The following is a 19877-nucleotide window of genomic DNA, read 5'->3' as shown; positions in this document are numbered from 1 at the left end:
AATTTTAGAAGGGTTTAAATGAGGAAGATATAAATTGTTATTAAGATTTCATCAGGATGTTATCATTTGAAGATAGGCAAAGAGCGATGAAAGATGAGGCTATGTTTGAGACCCAGTGAGGGTCCAGGGAGAACACTAATAATGAAAGTAAGAATTAACAACATTGAGCCTGGAAAGTTCATTTGGACTGGATTATAGAGGGCCCTGCTCTCCATATTTAGAAATTTTGGACTTTGTCCATGGTGACTGGTGTGGAAGAAGGTAGAGCATCACAGGATGGTTGTAAGCATCAATGGCATGCTAAGATCTGAGTATCAGAATGAATGTGAAGAAGAGACTCTGTGCCTTGTGAAGCCACTTCGTCGCTTTTGGGGATTTTTGACAAGCCAATTAAAAACATTCAGTGGGGAAAAGATTCCCTATTTAACAAATGGTGCTGGGTAGACTGGCTGGCAACCTGTAAAAGATTGAAACTGGACCCACACCTTTCACCATTAACTAAGATAGACTCTCACTGGATAAAAGATTTAAACTTAAGACATGAAACTATAAAAATACTTGAAGAAAGTGCCGGGAAAACTCTTGAAGGAATCGGCCTGAGTGAATATTTTATGAGGAGGACTCCCCAGGCAATTGAAGCAGTATCAAAAATACACTACTGGAACCTGATCAAACTAAAAAGCTTCTGCACAGCCAAGAACATAGTAAGTAAAGCAAGCAGACAGCCCTCAGAATGGGAGAAAATATTTGCAGGTTATACCTCCGATAAAGGTCTTATAACCAGAATCTACAGAGAACTCAAATGTACTAGCAAGAAAAGAACACGTGACCCCATCTCAGGGTGGGCAAGGGACTTGAAGAGAAACTTCTCTAGAGAAGACAGACGCACAATCTACAAACACATGAAAAAAAGCTCATCATCCTTAATCATCAGAGAAATGCAAATCAAAACTACTTTGAGATATCACCTAACCCCAGTAAGAGTAGCCCACATAACAAAATCCCAAAACCAGAGACGCTGGCGTGGATGTGGAGAAAAGGGCACGCTTCTACACTGCTGGTGGGAATGCACACTAATACATTCCTTCTGGAAGGATGTTTGGAGAATACTTAGAGACCTAAAAATAGACCTGCCATTTGATCCTATAATTCCTTTACTAGGTTTATACCCAGAAGACCAAAACTCACAATATAACAAAGACATCTGTACCAGAATGTTTATTGTAGCCCAATTCATAATTGCTAAGTCATGGAAGAAGCCCAAGTGCCCATCGACCCACGAATGGACTAGCAAATTGTGGTACATGTATACCATGGAATATTATGCAGCCTTAAGGAAAGATGGAGACTTCACCTCTTTCATGTTTACATGGATGGAGCTGGAACATATTCTTCTTAGCAAAGCATCTCAGGAATGGAAGAAAAAGTATCCAATGTACTCAGCCCTACTATGAAGCTAATTTATAGCTTTCACATGAAGGCTATAAACCAACTATAGCACAAGACTATGGGGAAAGGGCCAAGGAAGGGGAAGGGAGGTGGGAGGTTTTGGTAGAGGGAGGGTAATGGGTGGGGCCACACCTACGGTGCCTCTTAATGTACACAGCTATGATTTAATAATAAAAATAAATAAATTTAAAAAGTTAAAAAAAAATAAAAGAATGAATGTGGAAACAGTATGGAAAGCAGATTGGGAGGGGCTTTGTGGAACCACCACAATTCAGAGTATAATAAAATAGCTTTTTAAGATATCATTAGAGGCCGAGATAACTTGCTGTTCAGGGTGATAAAGACAAAGATGGTTTCTAGAGGCTTCCTTTAGAGGAGGGTTGTATAATCTTGGCTTAAGGTAACTCATTTGATCTGACCATGCCTCTCTCTAATGCTCACACTGGAGTTCAGCTGTCTTATTACACTCAGATTTCAAGGAGAGGAAAGGGAGAAAGAATAAGCGGTGGCAAACAGCCCTTAGAGACAGATACAAAACTCAATGCACCTCTTCTTTCAAGTCTGATTGGGAGTGAGAGAAGGGGGTCACAAAAGCTAGTAAAAGCAATCCATTGTTATGTGTTTATTTTCTTCCTAAACATGCCTGAGTTAATCTTCACCCTCTTTCCTTTTCTGAAGAAACCAAGTTAAAAAATATAACAAACAAATGAAAAAACTCTACTAGGTGCTCTTGCCAGTAGAGGAGAAAGCCACATGATCTGGGATCACTGGATCCTAAGATTAGCTTCTAGGAGCACTTGGACTCGTGGAAATTGTGATCTTTAAAATTCTGCATACTCTGAGTGGTTTATGAGTTCTAGATGAATGATAAAGATGTCTGAGCATCATTGACAAAATGTAACTCTTCCAAAAGTAAACCAGGCAGGGATCCCAGGCTCACACCTATGATACTAGCATCTTGGGAGGCCAGGATCGAGGGTTGCTTGAGTTCTGGAGTTCAAGACCAGTTAAAAGAGCAAGACCCTGTCTCTATTAAATACATATATATATTTAGCTGGCATTATGCTGCTACCCTATGTCCCAGCTACTCAGGAAAAAAAAAAAAAGACAGGGCAGTAAGTAACCCAATTGGAATGATAAACTATAGAAAACTATTTAAGAAGTGATACAACATTTCAATAGACTTGAATTCAGGTATTGGTTTTTAATCGCATCTATTGACATTATCAGATTATTTTTATTATTCTCTTTTTTCTCTGAGAGCCAAAAAAGCCCAAAGTGTTACACTGACATGATAAATTTGCCAAAATGGGTATAAATCATATTCTACTGATATATAGGGAAGTTTCCCCCACATAGACATATACATGAATGTTCATATAAGCTTGGCTTGTTATAGAGAAAAACTGGAAACTACGTAAATTCTAAGCAACAAAGCAATAAAATATAGCAGGATCATAAAATCAAATAATATAAAGCGGTTGAAAGAAATGAACTACATATCAACATGGATGTCAAAAATAATAGCATTAAATTTTTTAAAAGACAATTACAGAATGGCATATTATATTTGACAACATTTATATAACTTTCAAAATACAATAAGAAGACTATCTTATTGTCTATATACGCAGATAAAAATGTATGTAATAAATTTAATAATATTAAATAGTTTATTTAATAACTATTAAATAGTTATTTAATAGTTAAATAAACTATTTAACAAATATTAAAGTAATTTCCTTTGGAATGAGAGAAGATAATAAAACTAATAAGAACTTAAACTTCATGTGTAATATTTTATAACTTCTTTTTCTAAAAAGACTTGAAGGAAATGTTAAAAATTAGCAGGTCTGTGTGGGATTATTCTTTGATCACAGTCAAATTTCTTGGAGGCAAGAAATACATTTTCAATCATTTTAAAAATAGTTATGTTTTAAGGGCGTACAGGTTTATTTCAAACCAACTTTATGTCACATTTACTCTCAAATTTTGTATTTCTTCAATTTATCTCTGTATATTTACATATTTTATGGCAATATTACTGATTAAATTATAATTTTTCAATGAAATACTGATTTTTCAAGTAACACTTCTATATAATGAGAATATTGTAGGTCAATCTTTGTCCAGCAGTATTTACCTAGGAGTTTTCAGTTTGGGGCGATAATATGGACAGTGTTTTGGAATCTATGGAGGTGAGTTTTAGCAATAAAATCAAGGTACATTTTGCACTCAAGTAAAAAGAGCTAGGGAATGAATTAATAGGCTGAATGTACCTAAAGCATCAGCCAAAGAACAACACTAAAGCACGAACATCTGTGAAAAAATTATACACACATACATGTGTATAAATTACATATGTGTCTATATTAAGTACAGGGAATGAAGAATATGATATATAGAAGTGTACATGTGTGTGTACATATGCACATAAGTATGGAAAAACTTAGAACATTGTTGGACTTACTTACACATATTTCACTATTTAGATTTTTTTTAATTTGCATTTTGTATGATTGGTTGTGTTCTATAATCTTTTCAGTGTTTAAGGCATCTTAATCCAGTTCTACACACGCCTTTTGTCTTTTCAGTTTTGCTTAGGGAGAGACTCTTCTGGACTTTGGTAGACCTCTTTGCAAAATGTTCTCATATCAGAAATCAACTAGCTCTGCCCTCTACCAGCTCAAACATTTGGAATCCAAAATGAATGCAGGACCATGAGACATGCTGTGCCTACAGACACCACAGAAATAACCTCAAATTCATAGAGCTGAAGGAAGATCTGCTACCCAAAGCCAAAAGGATTGTGGGAATGATGAACGCAGGCCCAACAGCCCATGCAGATGCCAATCAAAAGGCAAAACAGCTCTTCACCAAATGATGCAACAAAGGAAAAACAGCAGACCCTAGAGTGGTTTGACTCCAGCACGACTGTTTTCCACTTCGCCTGATATCTCAGGGAGGCTGCTCTTTGTTTTTCCCTTGGAGATCATGCAGGAATCAACTGCCAAGCATGCCTTACACCTCCATGCCATCTAATTATAGCCTGTAACACTCCGGAGTGCTGACAGTGCTGAGCTATTGACTCTTGACACTCTCTAAAGCTCTTAATTATCTTTTCACATAAGCCCCTTTCAAACCTGTCAACTTCTTTGTATTGTTTATGGAGGGGAAAAAAGTAGCATATTAAGATTTCAGTCCTATGCACTCAGAAGCAAACTTGCATTTACACTTGTGAGGCTCTTGAATGTCTGTGCAGTTATACACACACAGACAAGTGTGGAATACACTTGCAGGATGACAATTCTGATACCACTTACGATAGAAATAAATAAATTTATTCAAGCAAAATGAAATTAGCCCAAACTTTAACCAATGTCTTCGAAGTTCTTTGTAACATTTCTTCCTTCAAATATATATGCACATATATATATACACACACAAATGCATATATATACATAATTACCTGTGACCAAACTTATAAACAATGACTGAAAATGTTTTTAAAAATTCATTCAAAACTTTACTGAGTTTTTAGCTCATCATGGGATTACGCCATTTCAAAAACCTATCTGTGCTTTATACTATTTTAGAAATTATCTTTGTATAACTTAAATGTTTAAGTACTTAAAAACTACTCACACATATTTTATCTTATTGAATATTCAAATAACCCCAAGAAACATAGAAAAGTGGGCCTTACCGCTAACTGTGTTGCCTGCAGGTAAAACAATTACAGCTCAAAGATGTGAAGTGATTTGCCCAAAGTCCTCTAATAATTGGAGAAATAAGAACATATTTCAACTTAAAATGGTTTAGATCTAAAGCTAGCATACAAGGCAAAAATTGTAAATAATTAAAATTGCCACTGAAAATTTCTTTTATTATCATCCGTAAAATACAACACCACAAGGCGGGGTACAGTGGCTCACACCTATGATCCTAGCACTCTGGGAGGCCAAGGTGGGTGGATTACCTGATCTCAGTAGTTTGAGATCAGCCTGAGCCAGAGTAAGACTCTATTTCTAAAAATAGCCCCACGTTGTGACAGGTGCTTGTAGTCCCACCTACTAGGGAGGCTGAGGCAAGAGGATCGCTTGAGCCCAAGGGTTTGAGGTTACTGTGAGCTATGATGCCATGGTACTCTACCAGGGGCAACAAAGTGAGACTCTGTCTCAAAAAATATATATATATACACACACACACACATACAAAACACCTCAGATATACTATGTCCCAGTAAATCTAACATTGTCTGTGGCTGGTGCTGTATTGTAAGTTGCTGTTGCTGCTATTTGTTCCTCCCAACACGGGAATCAACTGCTGCCTCCTTGGCTGAGAAGCAGATGAAGTAGTTGGTTGATATTTAGGAAATTTGTTATGTAGAAAATTTAAATGCAGACCCCAGAGTCACTCTCCAAATACTGAGGTAACAGGAAGCAAGGTTGGTGTAAGAAGTAGGAGATTCATGTTCCATAGTGCACTTTCTCTCTGGGGCATTCCATCAGCCTCCAGAGTCACTGAAATTATTACATTCTCCTCTCTCCTTCCCTTTTTTTTTTTTGCTGATGTGTATGATTGAAGTCCAGTAAGTTAAATGTTAAATGAACCTATATCATGCCCCTCTGCCAAATGAGGCCTGGGGCATCCTTTCCTCACATGCTCTTTCACTTATCTCCACCTCTTTGAGTCGTGGAAGCAAATTGAATAGAGTCTGACATTAAAAGAACACAGACTTCTTGGTTTCCTTACTGAACAGAAAGACAGTAAAGCCTATTAACGTTCAGCAATGAATATATGAAAAGCGTTAGACCTGGAAGCAAATGTGACAATGAGGGAGCAAGAAGAGACCGGTGACCATGAATTAGGGAAGAAATACTCATTTAAAACCTCAGATTATGTTTTTTAAATTGTGGGAAAGGGAAAAGATTTTCTTTTTCAGTTGATGGTTTGAACCCCACTGACTAGAGCCAATGTGAATGACCAGCAAGGAGCCTTACCTAAGATAATAATGTTAGTGAAGATCAAGTCCTTAGGCTGTCTTAGGTCACCTTGGAGCAAAACATCACAGGGCGAAGTGAGGAGTGCCCAGCAAACTTACGTGTGAGTGAAGCTCAGACTCCTACTATGTGCTGTTAAACCAATTATCAACTCTTTGGGCAATAGTTTTCTAATCTGTAAACTTAGAATGATGGTACGTAGGTCACAAGGTTGTTGCAAAGATCAAGTGTAGAAAGTATCTATAACACTAGGTTTGGCATGTTAAGTCTCATCTGCTTTCACCAAAGTCTTATTGGGATTAAATGGACACAGAAATTCACAATAAACTGATCAAATGTGCAAATGCATCAACCTTAATCTTATAATTGTATTTTAACATTTATGTGAATAAAGGTAATTCCATCAACAGAAGAATAACCACAGTCACTCTATAACAACACAGTCATACTATAGTATGATGGAATTGAAACTATAAGAATTAATTTTGAGAATGGAATACAAAATTGTAAGGTTTTTTATATTGCATACATACAAAAAGCATCTTCTGTGAAAAGGACAGCCATCATTTTTTAAGAATCAATACCAGACTGAGTTATCAATTCTCTTATTTGTAACTTGGTTATAGAATCAATTTCTGAGACATTCTTTTATTTGTTTTGTTTTACAAAATGCCACTTCTTAGCATGAAAAGACTTAATAGGCTTAACATCTGAAAAGCTTGCATAGGTCAGCTATGGTGGCTCATGCCTATAATCCAAGCACTTTGAGAGACTGAGGAGAGAGAATAACCCCAGGCTAAGAGTTAGAGGCCAGTTTGGGCAACCTAGTGAGACCTTGCACTACAAAAAAATAATAATAATTGGAGAAACTCCTGGGGGTGTGGGGGACAAGATGGCTGACTAGAGATAGATATCAGTCATCAGATCATCTCCAAAAGGAAAAGTTTTAGATAGAAAAACAAAAAAGCTCAGCTGTAACTATGAGAAGAAAGTGTCCGAATCTACCAGAAATTCTGTAGGAAGAAGTCACAGAACAAAGCAAAAAGGAACAAGATTTTGGCAGAGATCAGCCCCAGAAGAAGTTGAAGCCCCATGAAAAAGGTAGGTGAAGGTTTTGTTTCTCCTTCCCTCACATGTCTGGCAGACTGCAGGCACTAGACCTGCTGGAGAGCTTCTCTAGCTTCGTGAGTCCAAAAGCTGCTGTCACCAGTGAAATAGAAGCTTCTTGAGGACAAAGCACCGGGCTGCCTGTCCCCTCAGCATCACTTTCTGTCACCACACCCTTACTAGCCAAGGTAGTGGGTACCATACTGCTTCTCTACCTATTCTGTGTCTTTATTCTTCCCAGAGAGCTTTAGCCCTTCAGTTTTCATCCCTGGACCCCAGACAAACATTTCTTAGCTCCTATCTATACTGTAATGGCTACAGAGGGCTAGTGGGTCCTGGGGGGATTGTGTGATCTCAGAATTTAAACATTCCCAGTGTGCTGGATTTTGAGACAAGGAACAAAGGGAACCAGAGTGCTAGCTTTCCTCCATTAGGACTCTTCTTCAGCCCCTTCCATTCCCTTGTGCACTGCAGCTGAGTGGCAGTTCCCATGTTAGTCAGCACAGGTACCCCAAGGGACAATTGACCTAGACCTCCCAGGAATGACTTCTTCCCCTCCACTGGCATCCTCACCACCCTGAGGTTTCCACAGAGAGTAAGCCTTACACTTTCATTCTTAATGACCTTCAATGGACCATGGAACAAGGGGTTACTCATACTATGAAAATAGGGCATGCCTGGAAGTGGAGAGACATTAAGCCTGATTGTGTAGCCCATGGTCAATATAGGACCAGTATGTTGCCCTCTGGCACAGTCAGGGATTAAACTTGGGAGACCAGGATGAGGTCTACAGGCCAGCCCCTGTTCCCCAGGTACTCAATAGTGTGGCTTAAGGGCATAGAGCTAAGATATGTAGTATATGAACTAGTCATGGAAGGTAAGGGAGCCCACATGGGCAGAACTGAAAGGAGAATGTAATGTGGGTTCAAACCAAGACACCCTTATGGGGCACCTCTTCCTTCATAGGAAAGGCATGCCCTTGACCTTGGGTGAGGTTTTATGCAGGGAAGGTCCCAGCCTGTGGTACCTTTGCTGTTAAGTTCAGCTAGTTTAGCCTATTGCTTGTGGCCAGACACTAGAACGAGATCTGTGGAGCAGGGGAGAAGAGAGAAAAGTAGAACCAAACTCCCAACAGCCAGCCAGTGAATTCCAGATCACCTCTCCTCCACCAGCAAAATTTCTGGCTCAGTAGGGCCACTTCATCCCCTTCTTTATGTCTTTCCCCAGTGGCTTGAGAACTGATTCTTGACCCCTGCCAAGAACACTCTTATGCCTGTCTTTCTAAAACATGATCCATCCCACTCAGCCATGCTTCTCTACCTACATCTGCTGTGGTGGAGAATAAGAAATCCTCTGGGAGATCAAGGGCTCTACCCACCACCTAGTGCTTTGCTTGATCAACTAGAACTGGTCACAGGTCCCAAAAAACAACACTGCAACTGGCTGCTTTCTACAAATGTCACCTGCTAGTAGGGAGGGCAATTTGTACAGCACATTACAGCATTTACTGACTCAATCATACAAGGTGTGTCTGTCTCTTATCTACAAGCACCACCTACTGGTTCAGAGATTAAAACTGACATTCCAATATAATTTGTACTCTTAAGATCACAGGACTGGGGAAAGAGAAAGGATTTCAAAGACTTTTATCTTCCCTGTCAAGAATAGACAGAATCTGCTCACATACACAGTATATCACCATGACAGCCTGCACAAAAACTCCCAATTGTAAAAACATCCACACTAAGGATGTTTATAATTAAAGCATCCATGTACAACCTAGACTCCCCTCAAAAGTACCCATAAGCAAAGCCAAAGGTCCTTATCCAATATATGCTGTAGACACACCATAAGTGTGAGGGAGGGAAAAAAAGTCACATCTAAACACAACAAAATCCAAAAACAAGAAGCAACAACTGCTTCAGATGAGAAGGAATCAGTGCAAAATCTCCAGAAGTATGAAAAGTCCAAGGAAAAAGATCAGCCAGAGGAACACACCAGCTCTCTAACTATGGATCCTAAACAAAATGAAAATACTGGAATGACACATAAAGAATTCCACATATGGATTATAAGGAATCAATGAGATCTAAGAAAATATGGAAAAACAATTCAAAGATATCAGGAAAATAAGTCAGGAAATGAATGAAAATTTTATTAAAGAGATAGATAGGTTTTATTAAAACAAACAGAACTACTAGAAATTAAAAATGCATATAGGGAAATATAAAACACAGTGGAAAGTTTTATCAATAGACCAGAACATTCTCATTACTTAGAAAAATTGACTCCTAATTTTTGAGAACACTTATACACTGTTAGTGTGACTACAAAATAATACAACCTTTTTAATAAAAGTATGGAGAATTCTCAAAGAGCTAAAAGTAGACCTTCCATTTGATCCTACAATCCCATTACTAGGTGTCTACCTAAAAGAAAAAAAATCATTAAACATAAGGACATTTGTACTAGAATGTTTATTACAGCTCAATTCACAATTGCCAATATGTAGAAACAACCCAAGTGCCCATCAACTCATGAATGGTTAAATAAACTGTGGTATATGTATACCATAAAATATTCAACCATAAAGAAATATGGATACTTTACATCTTTTGTATTTATCTGGATAGATTTGGAGAACATTCTTCCAAGTAAGGTATCATAAAGATGAAAAAACAAGCATCCAATGTATTTGATACTAATATGAAACTAGTAGATGAGCAATTATGAGAAAATTGTGAATTTTTCTCTCATAAGAGAAAAACATAATTAAATTTAAGACAGGTAGATGGGAGAGGTGGGCAGGAGTTTATAAGTGCTCACCTAACTGGTACAATGTAGACGTTTATGGCACATCTCCCGGGTAAAGGGCTCAACTACAACTTGGACATTGCTTAACAGATGCAAGCAATGTAACCTAATTGTATGTACCTTTATAAAAAATGGTATAAAAAATTGTATGTATCCTGATTAAAAAAGAGTATAAAAATATTGTAAAAAAAAATGCAGAAGAATTTGAGAACTTGAAGACAACTCTTTTGAATTAAAGAACAAAGAACAAAGAATCAAAAGGAATGAATACAATCTATAAGAGATATGGGATTTATAAAATAGTCAAACATAAAAATTATAGGCAATCCTATGGGTCAAGAAAAAAAAAAAAAGCCCTGAAAAACCTATTTGATGCAATTTTTGAGGAAAACTTCCCTAGGCTTGCTAGATTTAGAAATTCAGATGCAAGAAGCTCAAAGAACACCTGAAAGATTCACTGCAAAAAAAAAAAAGGCATCTAGAAGTCATACAGTTATCAGATTGGCCAAAGTCAGCATGAGGGAGAAATTCTTATGAGCAATAAAGTGAAAACATCAAGTAATTTACTAAGGAAAACTCGTCAAATTAAGAGCATATTTCTCAAGCACAACTTTATAAGCCAGAAAGAAATGGAGTTTCATCTTTAGTCTCCTTAAACAGAATAATGACCAGCTAAGAATTTTTATCCTGCTAAACTTAATTTCACAAATTAAGGAGAAATAAAGCCTTTTCTAGACAAGCAAAAACTAAGGGAATCTGTTACTTCTAGACCTGTCCTATAGGAAATGCTCAAAAGTGCTTATGCATGCAACAGCAAAATAGATACTAACCTGTTAAAAACAACCAAAATTTACAAATTTCAGCTCTTATAAAATAATAGCACAAGAGGAAAAACAAAATAATATGGATCATCCAACATGTTGAACAGAATAGCATCCTACATATCAATGCTAACATTTAATGCCAAGGGTCTGAATGTCTCACGTAAAAGACATAGATCAGAACAATAAATCAAAAAACATAACACAAGTATTTTCTGTTTCCATGAAACACATCTAAACTGAAGGATTTGTAGACTCCAGTAATGGAATGGAAAAAAATAGTCCACCCAAATGGAAACCAAAACTAAGCAAATGAATCATTCTCATATCTGATAAAATAGACTTTAAATCAACAAAGGTTTAAAAAAAAAGACAAAAATGGCCATTATATAATAGTAAAGAGAGCAAATAAGACATAATAAATATACATATAATCAAATAGAGGAGCTCCCAGTTTCATCAAGCTGATTATTCTGGAGCTAAGCAAAGAAATAAACAGTAGCATCTTAATTGTCAGGGAATTCAACACTACACTGATAGATTTGGACAGTCACTGAAGCAGATAATGAATAAGGAAACAGTGGACTTAAACAGGACTCTAGAAAAAATGAACATAACTGAAATTTACAGAACATGCTACATAAAACTACTGAGTATACGTTTTTCTTAATAGCACATGGGACATTTTCTAAGATTGATAACATTTTAGGCCACAAAACCATTCCTTTTTTTTTTTTTTTAAATATTTAAAGTTAAATATATATATATTTTTTTTTTAGCATTCTTTTTTTTTATTGTTGGGGATTCACTGAGGGTACAATAAGCCAGGTTACACTGATTGCAATTGTTAGGTAAAGTCCCTCTTGCAATCATGTCTTGCCCCCATAAAGTGTGACACACACCAAGGCCCCACCCACCTCCCTCCTTCCCTCTTTCTGTTTCCCCCCCCAAAACCATAATTGTCATTAATCGTCCGCATATCAAAATTGAGTACATAGGATTCATGCTTCTCCATTCTTGTGATGCTTTACTAAGAATAATGTCTTCCACGTCCATCCAGGTTAATACGAAGGATGTAAAGTCTCCATTTTTTTTAATGGCTAAATAGTATTCCATGGTATACATATACCACAGCTTGTTAATCCATTCCTGGGTTGGTGGGCATTTAGGCTGTTTCCACATTTTGGCGATTGTAAATTGAGCTACAATAAACAGTCTAGTACAAGTGTCCTTATGAAAAAAGGATTTTTTTCCTTCTGGGTAGATGCCCAGTAATGGGATTGCAGGATCAAATGGGAGGTCTAGGTTGAGTGCTTTGAGGTTTCTCCATACTTCCTTCCAGAAAGGTTGTACTAGTTTGCAGTCCCACCAGCAGTGTAAAAGTGTTCCCTTCTCTCCACATCCACGCCAGCATCTGCAGTTTTGAGATTTTGTGATGTGGGCCATTCTCACTGGGGTTAGATGATATCTCAGGGTTGTTTTGATTTGCATTTCTCTAATATATAGAGATGATGAACATTTTTTCATGTGTTTGTTAGCCATTCGTCTGTCGTCTTTAGAGAAAGTTCTATTCATGTCTCTTGCCCATTGATATATGGGATTGTTGGCTTTTTTCATGTGGATTAATTTGAGTTCTCTATAGATCCTAGTTATCAAGCTTTTGTCTGATTGAAAATATGCAAATATCCTTTCCCATTGTGTAGGTTGTCTCTTTGCTTTGGTTATTGTCTCCTTAGCTGTCCAGAAGCTTTTCAGTTTAATGAAGTCCCATTTGTTTATTTTTTTTGTTGTTGCAATTGCCATGGCAGTCTTCTTCATGAAGTCTTTCCCCAGGCCAATATCTTCCAGTGTTTTTCCTATGCTTTCTTTGAGGATTTTTATTGTTTCATGCCTTAAGTTTAAGTCCTTTATCCATCTTGAATCAATTTTTGTGAGTGGGGAAAGGTGTGGGTCCAGTTTCAGTCTTTTACATGTAGACATCCAGTTCTCCCAACACCATTTATTGAATAGGGAGTCTTTCCCCCAAGGTAAGTTCTTGTTTGGTTTATCAAAGATTAGGTGGTTGTAAAACGTTAGTTTCATTTCTTGGTTTTCAATTCGATTCCAAGTGTCTATGTCTCTGTTTTTGTGCCAGTACCTTGCTGTCTTGAGCACTATGGCTTTGTAGTACAGACTAAAATCTGGTATGCTGATGCCCCCAGCTTTATTTTTGTTACAGAGAACTGCCTTAGCTATACGGGGTTTTTTCTGGTTCCATACAAAACGCAGAATCATTTTTTCCAAATCTTGAAAGTACGATGTTGGTATTTTGATAGGAATGGCATTGAATAGGTAGATTGCTTTGGGGAGTATAGACATTTTAACAATGTTGATTCTTCCCATCCATGAGCATGGTATGTTCTTCCATTTGTTAATATCCTCTGCTATTTCCTTTCTGAGGATTTCATAGTTTTCTTTATAGAGGTCCTTCACCTCCTTCGTTAGGTATATTCCTAGGTATTTCGTTTTCTTTGAGACTATGGTGAAGGGAGTTGTGTCCTTAATTAGCTTCTCATCTTGACTGTTGTTGGTGTACACAAAGGCTACTGACTTGTGGACATTGATTTTATATCCGGAAACATTACTGTATTTTTTGATGACTTCTAGGAGTCTTGTGGTTGAGTCTTTGGGGTTCTCTAAGTATAAGATCATGTCGTCAGCAAAGAGGGAGAGTTTGACCTCCTCTGCTCCCATTTGGATTCCCTTTATTTCCTTGTCTTGCCTAATTGTATTGGCTGAACTTCCAGCACTATGTTGAATAGTAAAGGTGACAGAGGACAACCTTGTCTGGTTCCAGTTCTAAGAGGAAAAGCTTTCAGTTTTACTCCATTCAGTAAAATACTGGCTGTGGGTTTGTCATAGATAGCTTCAATCAGTTTTAGAAATGTGCCACCTATGCCTATACTCTTCAGTGTTCTAATTAGAAAAGGATGCTGGACTTTATCAAATGCTTTTTCTGCATCTATTGAGAGGATCATGTGATCTTTATTTTTGCCTCTGTTAATATGGTGGATAACGTTTATAGACTTGCGTATGTTAAACCAGGCTTGCATCCCTGGGATGAAGCCTACTTGATCATGATGAATGACTTTTTTGATGATAAGCTGTAATCTATTGGCTAGGATTTTGTTGAGAATTTTTGCGTCTATGTTCATGAGTGAGATTGGTCTGAAATTCTCCTTTTTGTTTGGGTCTTTTCCTGGTTTTGGTATCAGGGTGATGTTTGCTTCATAGAATGTGTTGGTGAAGATTCCTTCTTCCTCAATTTTTTGCAATAATTTCTGCAGTACAGGAATAAGCTCTTCCTTGAAGGTTTGATAGAATTCTGGAGTGAAGCCATCTGGACCAGGGTATTTTTTGGTTGGAAGATTTTTTATTGTTTCTTTGATCTCAGTGCTTGAAATTGGTCTGTTCAGGAGCTCTATTTCTTCCTGGCTGAGTCTAGGGAGAGGGTGTGATTCCAAATATTGATCCATTTCTTTCACATTGTCAAATTTCTGGGCATAGAGTTTCTGGTAGTATTCAGAGATGATCTCTTGTATCTCTGTGAGATCAGTTGTTATTGCCCCTTTATCATTTCTGATTGAGGTTACTAGAGATTTTACTTTTCTATTCCTCATTAGTCTGGCCAATGGTTTATCTATTTTATTTACTTTTTCAAAAAACCAACTCCTTGTTTCATTAATTTTCTGAATGATTCTTTTGTTTTCAATTTCATTGATCTCTGATTTGATTTTGGATATTTCTTTTCTTCTACTGAGTTTAGGCTTAGATTGTTCTTCTTTTTCCAATTCCATAAGATCTCTTGTGAGATTATTGATGTGCTCTCTTTCTGTTTTTTGAATGTAGGCATCTAAAGCGATGAATTTTCCTCTCAAATCTGCTTTTGCAGTATCCCACAGGTTTTGGTAGCTAGTGTCTTCATTGTTGTTATTCTCAAGGAAGGTAATGATTTCCTGTTTTATTTCTTCCTTCACCCATCTGTTATTCAACAGAAGATTGTTTAGTTTCCATGCCTTTGGGTGGGGTCGAGCGTTTTTGTTAGAGTTGAGTTCCACCTTTAGTGCCTTATGGTCTGAGAAGATACAAAGTAAAATTTCAATTCTTTTGATTCTGTTGATATTTGTTTTGTGTCCCAGGATATGATAAATTTTGGAGAATGTTCCATGGGGTGATGAGAAGAATGTATATTCTTTATCTTTGGGATGGAGTGTTCTATATGCATCTATCAAGCACAGTTGTTCTAGGGTCTCATTTAAGTCTCTTATATCTTTGTTTAATTTCTGTGTAGAGGATCTGTCCAGCTCTGTAAGAGGAGTGTTAAGGTCCCCTGTTATTATGGTATTATCAGATATCAAATTGCTCAGACTGAGTAAGGTCTGTTTTAAGAATCTGGGAGCATTTAAATTGGGTGCATAGATATTTAGAATTGAAATGTCTTCTTGTTGTATTTTTCCCTTGACCAATATAAAGTGAACATCCTTGTGTTTTTTGACTTTAGTTGCTTTAAATCCACATGTATCTGAAAATAAGATTGCAACTCCTCTTTTCTTCTGAATTCCATTTGCCTGAAAAATTGTCTTCCAACCCTTGACTCGGAGCTTTAATTTGTCTTTTGAAGCCAGGTGTGTTTCTTGCAGACAGCAAATGGATGGCTTGTGTTTTTTAATCCAGTCAACCAATCTATGTCTCTTCAGTGGGGAATTCAAGCCATTAACATTTATTGAGATAATTGATAAGTGTGGTAGTATTTTATTCGTCTTATTTTGTGAGAGTCCATTGCTTACTTTTATCTTTTTCATCAGTGTGGAGGTTAGGTTCTGTCCTTTAATTTCTGAGTTCTTACTTTGCTGCTGATCCATTGTGGTGGTCAGTGTGCAGAACAGGTTGAAGTATTTCCTGTAGAGCTGGTCTTGTTGTGGCGAATTTCCTCAATGTTTGTATATCCGTAAATGATTTGATTTCTCCGTCAATTTTGAAGCTTAGCTTAGCAGGGTACAGAATTCTGGGCTGGAAATTGTTCTGTTTAAGTAGATTAAAGGTAGATGACCATTGTCTTCTTGCTTGGAAAGTTTCATTAGAGAAGTCTGCGGTCACTCTGATGGATTTGCCCCTGTAGGTCAACTGGCGCTTACTCCTGGCAGCTTGCAGAATCTTTTCTTTTGTCTTGACTTGGGACAGGTTCATCACAATGTGTCTTGGAGAAGCTCGGTTAGAGTTGAGGCGACCTGGGGTCCGATAGCCCTCTGAAAGCAGTGTGTCAGAATCTTTGGTGATATTTGGGAAATTTTCTTTTATAATATTCTCTAGTATGGCTTCCATTCCTCTGGGGCATTCTTCTTCCCCTTCTGGGATTCCTATAACTGGTATGTTGGAACGCTTCATGAAGTCCCATAATTCTGACAGTGAACATTCTGCTTTCTCTCTCTTCTTTTCTGCCTCTTTTACTATCTGAGTTATCTCAAAAACTTTGTCTTCTACCTCTGAAATTCTTTCTTCTGCATGGTCTAACCTGTTGCTGATACTTTCCATTGCATCTTTAAGTTCCCTGATTGACTGTTTCATTTCCTTTAGCTCTGCTATATCCTTTTTATATTCTTCATATCGTTCATCTCTTATTTGATTCTGTTTTTGGATTTCCTTTTGGTTATTTTCCACTTTATTAGCAGTTTTCTTCATTGTTTCCATCATTTCTTTCATTGTTTGCAACATGTGTATTCTAAATTCCCTTTCTGTCATTCCTAACATTTCTGTATATGTGGAATCCTCTGCAGTAGCTACCTCATGGTCCCTTGGTGGGGTTGTTCTGGACTGGTTCTTCATGTTTCCTGGAGTTTTCTGCTGATTCTTCCTCATGGGTGATTTCTTTTATCTGTGTCCTTGCCCTAGTTTTCCTTTCACTTCCTCTTGCTCTTTAAGTTCTCGTGCCTGTGGAAGTTGCGGGCGGGTTTAGACGGATTGAACACACGTGACACTTGCCGGTTTTCCACTGTTTTAGTCCTCCTCTTGGGGTCCAGAAGTCTCTCGCTGACTCCCTGTATCCTCTCAGGGGTGATGATAGGCAGATCCCACCAGCCAGAGATGCCTGGAGTCCTACATCCCCAGACTCACAGTGCCCAGATGCAAGGAAGCTGTTACTCGGCTGCCATCTTGCTCCGCCTCCCCTTTTTTTGTTTTGTTTTGTTTTGTTTTGTTTTGAGACAGAGCCTCAAGCTGCCAGCCTGGGTAGAGTACTGTGGCATCACAGCTCACAGCAACTTCCAACTCCTGGGCTCAAGCAAGTATCCTGCCTCCACCTCCCGATTAGCTTGGACTACAGGCACCAGCCACAATGCCTGGCTACATTTTTGTTGCAGCTGTCATTGTTGTTTGCTGGGCCCCGGGCTGGATTCAAACCCGCCAGCTCAGGTGTATGTGGCTGGTGCCTTAGGCGCTTGAACCACAGGACCATTCTTAGAAAATTCAAAAAAATTTAAATCAGACCATTTATCTTCTCAGACCACAGTGGAATACAATACTAGAAATCAACAACCATAGAAACACTCAAATCTACAAAAAAGTCATGGAAATTAGCAAGACCCTGCTGAACAATCTTTGGATTAATGATGAGATTAAGATGGAAATCAAAAGAATTCTCTAAGTGAACTACAAAGGGGAAAGAAATTATGAAAATCTAATCTATGTGATACAGGAAAAGCCATTCTAAAGGTAAAGTTCATTGTCTTAAATGTCTATACCAAAAAGACAGATCATGAATAAGCAAACTAATGTCATATCTCAAGGAACTAGAAAAAGAAGAGCAAACCAAACCTAAAATGAACAAAGGAAAAGAAATAACAAAGCTCAGAACCAAACTAAATAATGGGGTGGGGGGGATATAATACAATGGAATCCCTGAAACAAAAAGTTGGTTTTTTTAAAAGATAAACAAAATTGATAGACCACTAGCCGGATTAACTAGAAATATAAGAGAAAGGACAGGACTTGCATAAACTCAATCAGAAATGAAAAAGTAGACAAAATAACTGATACCACAGAAATATAAAATATAATCCGTGAATATTATAAAATTCTCTATGCACACAAACTAGAAAATGTAGAAGAAAAAGAAAAATTCCTGGAAACAAACAACCTCCCCAGCCTAAATTAGGAAGAATAGAAATCCTGAAAAGACAAATAATCAAAGGCAAAACTGAAGCAGTAATAAAAAATCCTCCCAACAAAAAGCCCCAGACCAGATGGATTCACAAATGAATTCTACCAGATGAACAAAAAAGAACTTATACCTATTCTACAGAAAGTATGCTACAACATCAAGGAAAAGGGACACCTCAGTAACTCATTCTATGAAGTTAGGATCACGATGATACCAAAACCAGAAAAAGGCATAACAAAAAAGGAAAACTATAGACTACTATCCCTTAAAAACATAGATGCAAAAATCACAACAAAATACTAGCAAACCAAATTCAATAGCACATCAAAAAGACAATGATTATGTGGGTTTCATCCCAAGGAGGCAAGGATGGTTCTACATGCACAAATAAATAAATGTTGTTCATCACATAAACAGAAACAAGAACAAGACTATCCCATTATCTCAATAGATACAGTAAAAGAATTTCATAAAATCTAGCACTCTTTCATAATTAAAAACACTCAACAAAGTAGGCATAGAAGGACTGTATCTCAACATTATGACATATATGATGAACCCACAGCTAACATCATACTGAATTGGGAAAAGTTGAAAGCATTTCCTCTGAGAACTGGAACAAAACATGTGTGGCCACTATCACTATTCCTATTGGACATAGTGCTGGTAGTTTTAGGCAGAGCAATCAATCAAGAGAAAGAAATAAAGGGCATCCAAATCAGGAAAGAAGAAATCAAACTATCCCTCCTTGCTGATGATATGATGTCATGTCTAGAAAACCCTAAAGACTTCACCAAGAAACTCCTGGTATTATTGATAAATAAATTAAGCAAAATCTCAGGTTATAAAATCAATGTACATAAATCAGTAGCCTTTCTATATACTAACATCAGTCAAGTGGAGAAACAAATCAAGGACTCAATACTATTCCCAATAGCTACAAATAAAATAAAATACCTAGAAATATACTTAGCAAAGCAGGTTAAAAACTTCTGCAAGGAGAACTACAAGATACTGAGGAAAGAAATGACATGTGACACAAACAGATGCAAAAACATCTCATGCTCATGGCCTGGTGAAATCAGCATTGTTAAAAATTGTCCATATTTTCTGGCTTGGCACCCATAGCTCAGTGGTTAGGATGCTGGCCACATACACTGGGGCTGGTGGGTTCAAACCCGGCCCAGGCCTGCTAAACAACGACAACTACAACACAAAAATAGCCGGGTGTTGTGGTGGATGCCTGTAGTCACAGCTACTTGGGAGGCTGAGGCAAGAGAATTGCTTAAGCCCAAGAGTTTGAGGTTGCTGTGAGCTGTGACACCACAGCACTCTACCAAGAGCAATATAGTGAGACTCTGTCTCAAAAAAAAAACAAAAAAAGTCCGTATTGTCTAAAGTGATTTAAATATTCAATGCAGTGCAATCCCCATCAAAATACTAGCATCATATATCACAGGCCTAGAAAAATAACCCTAAGCGTCATTT

Source organism: Nycticebus coucang, chromosome 2 (assembly GCF_027406575.1).
Source record: "Nycticebus coucang isolate mNycCou1 chromosome 2, mNycCou1.pri, whole genome shotgun sequence".
NCBI lineage: Eukaryota > Metazoa > Chordata > Mammalia > Primates > Lorisidae > Nycticebus > Nycticebus coucang.
This window is presented reverse-complemented; position numbering follows the sequence as displayed.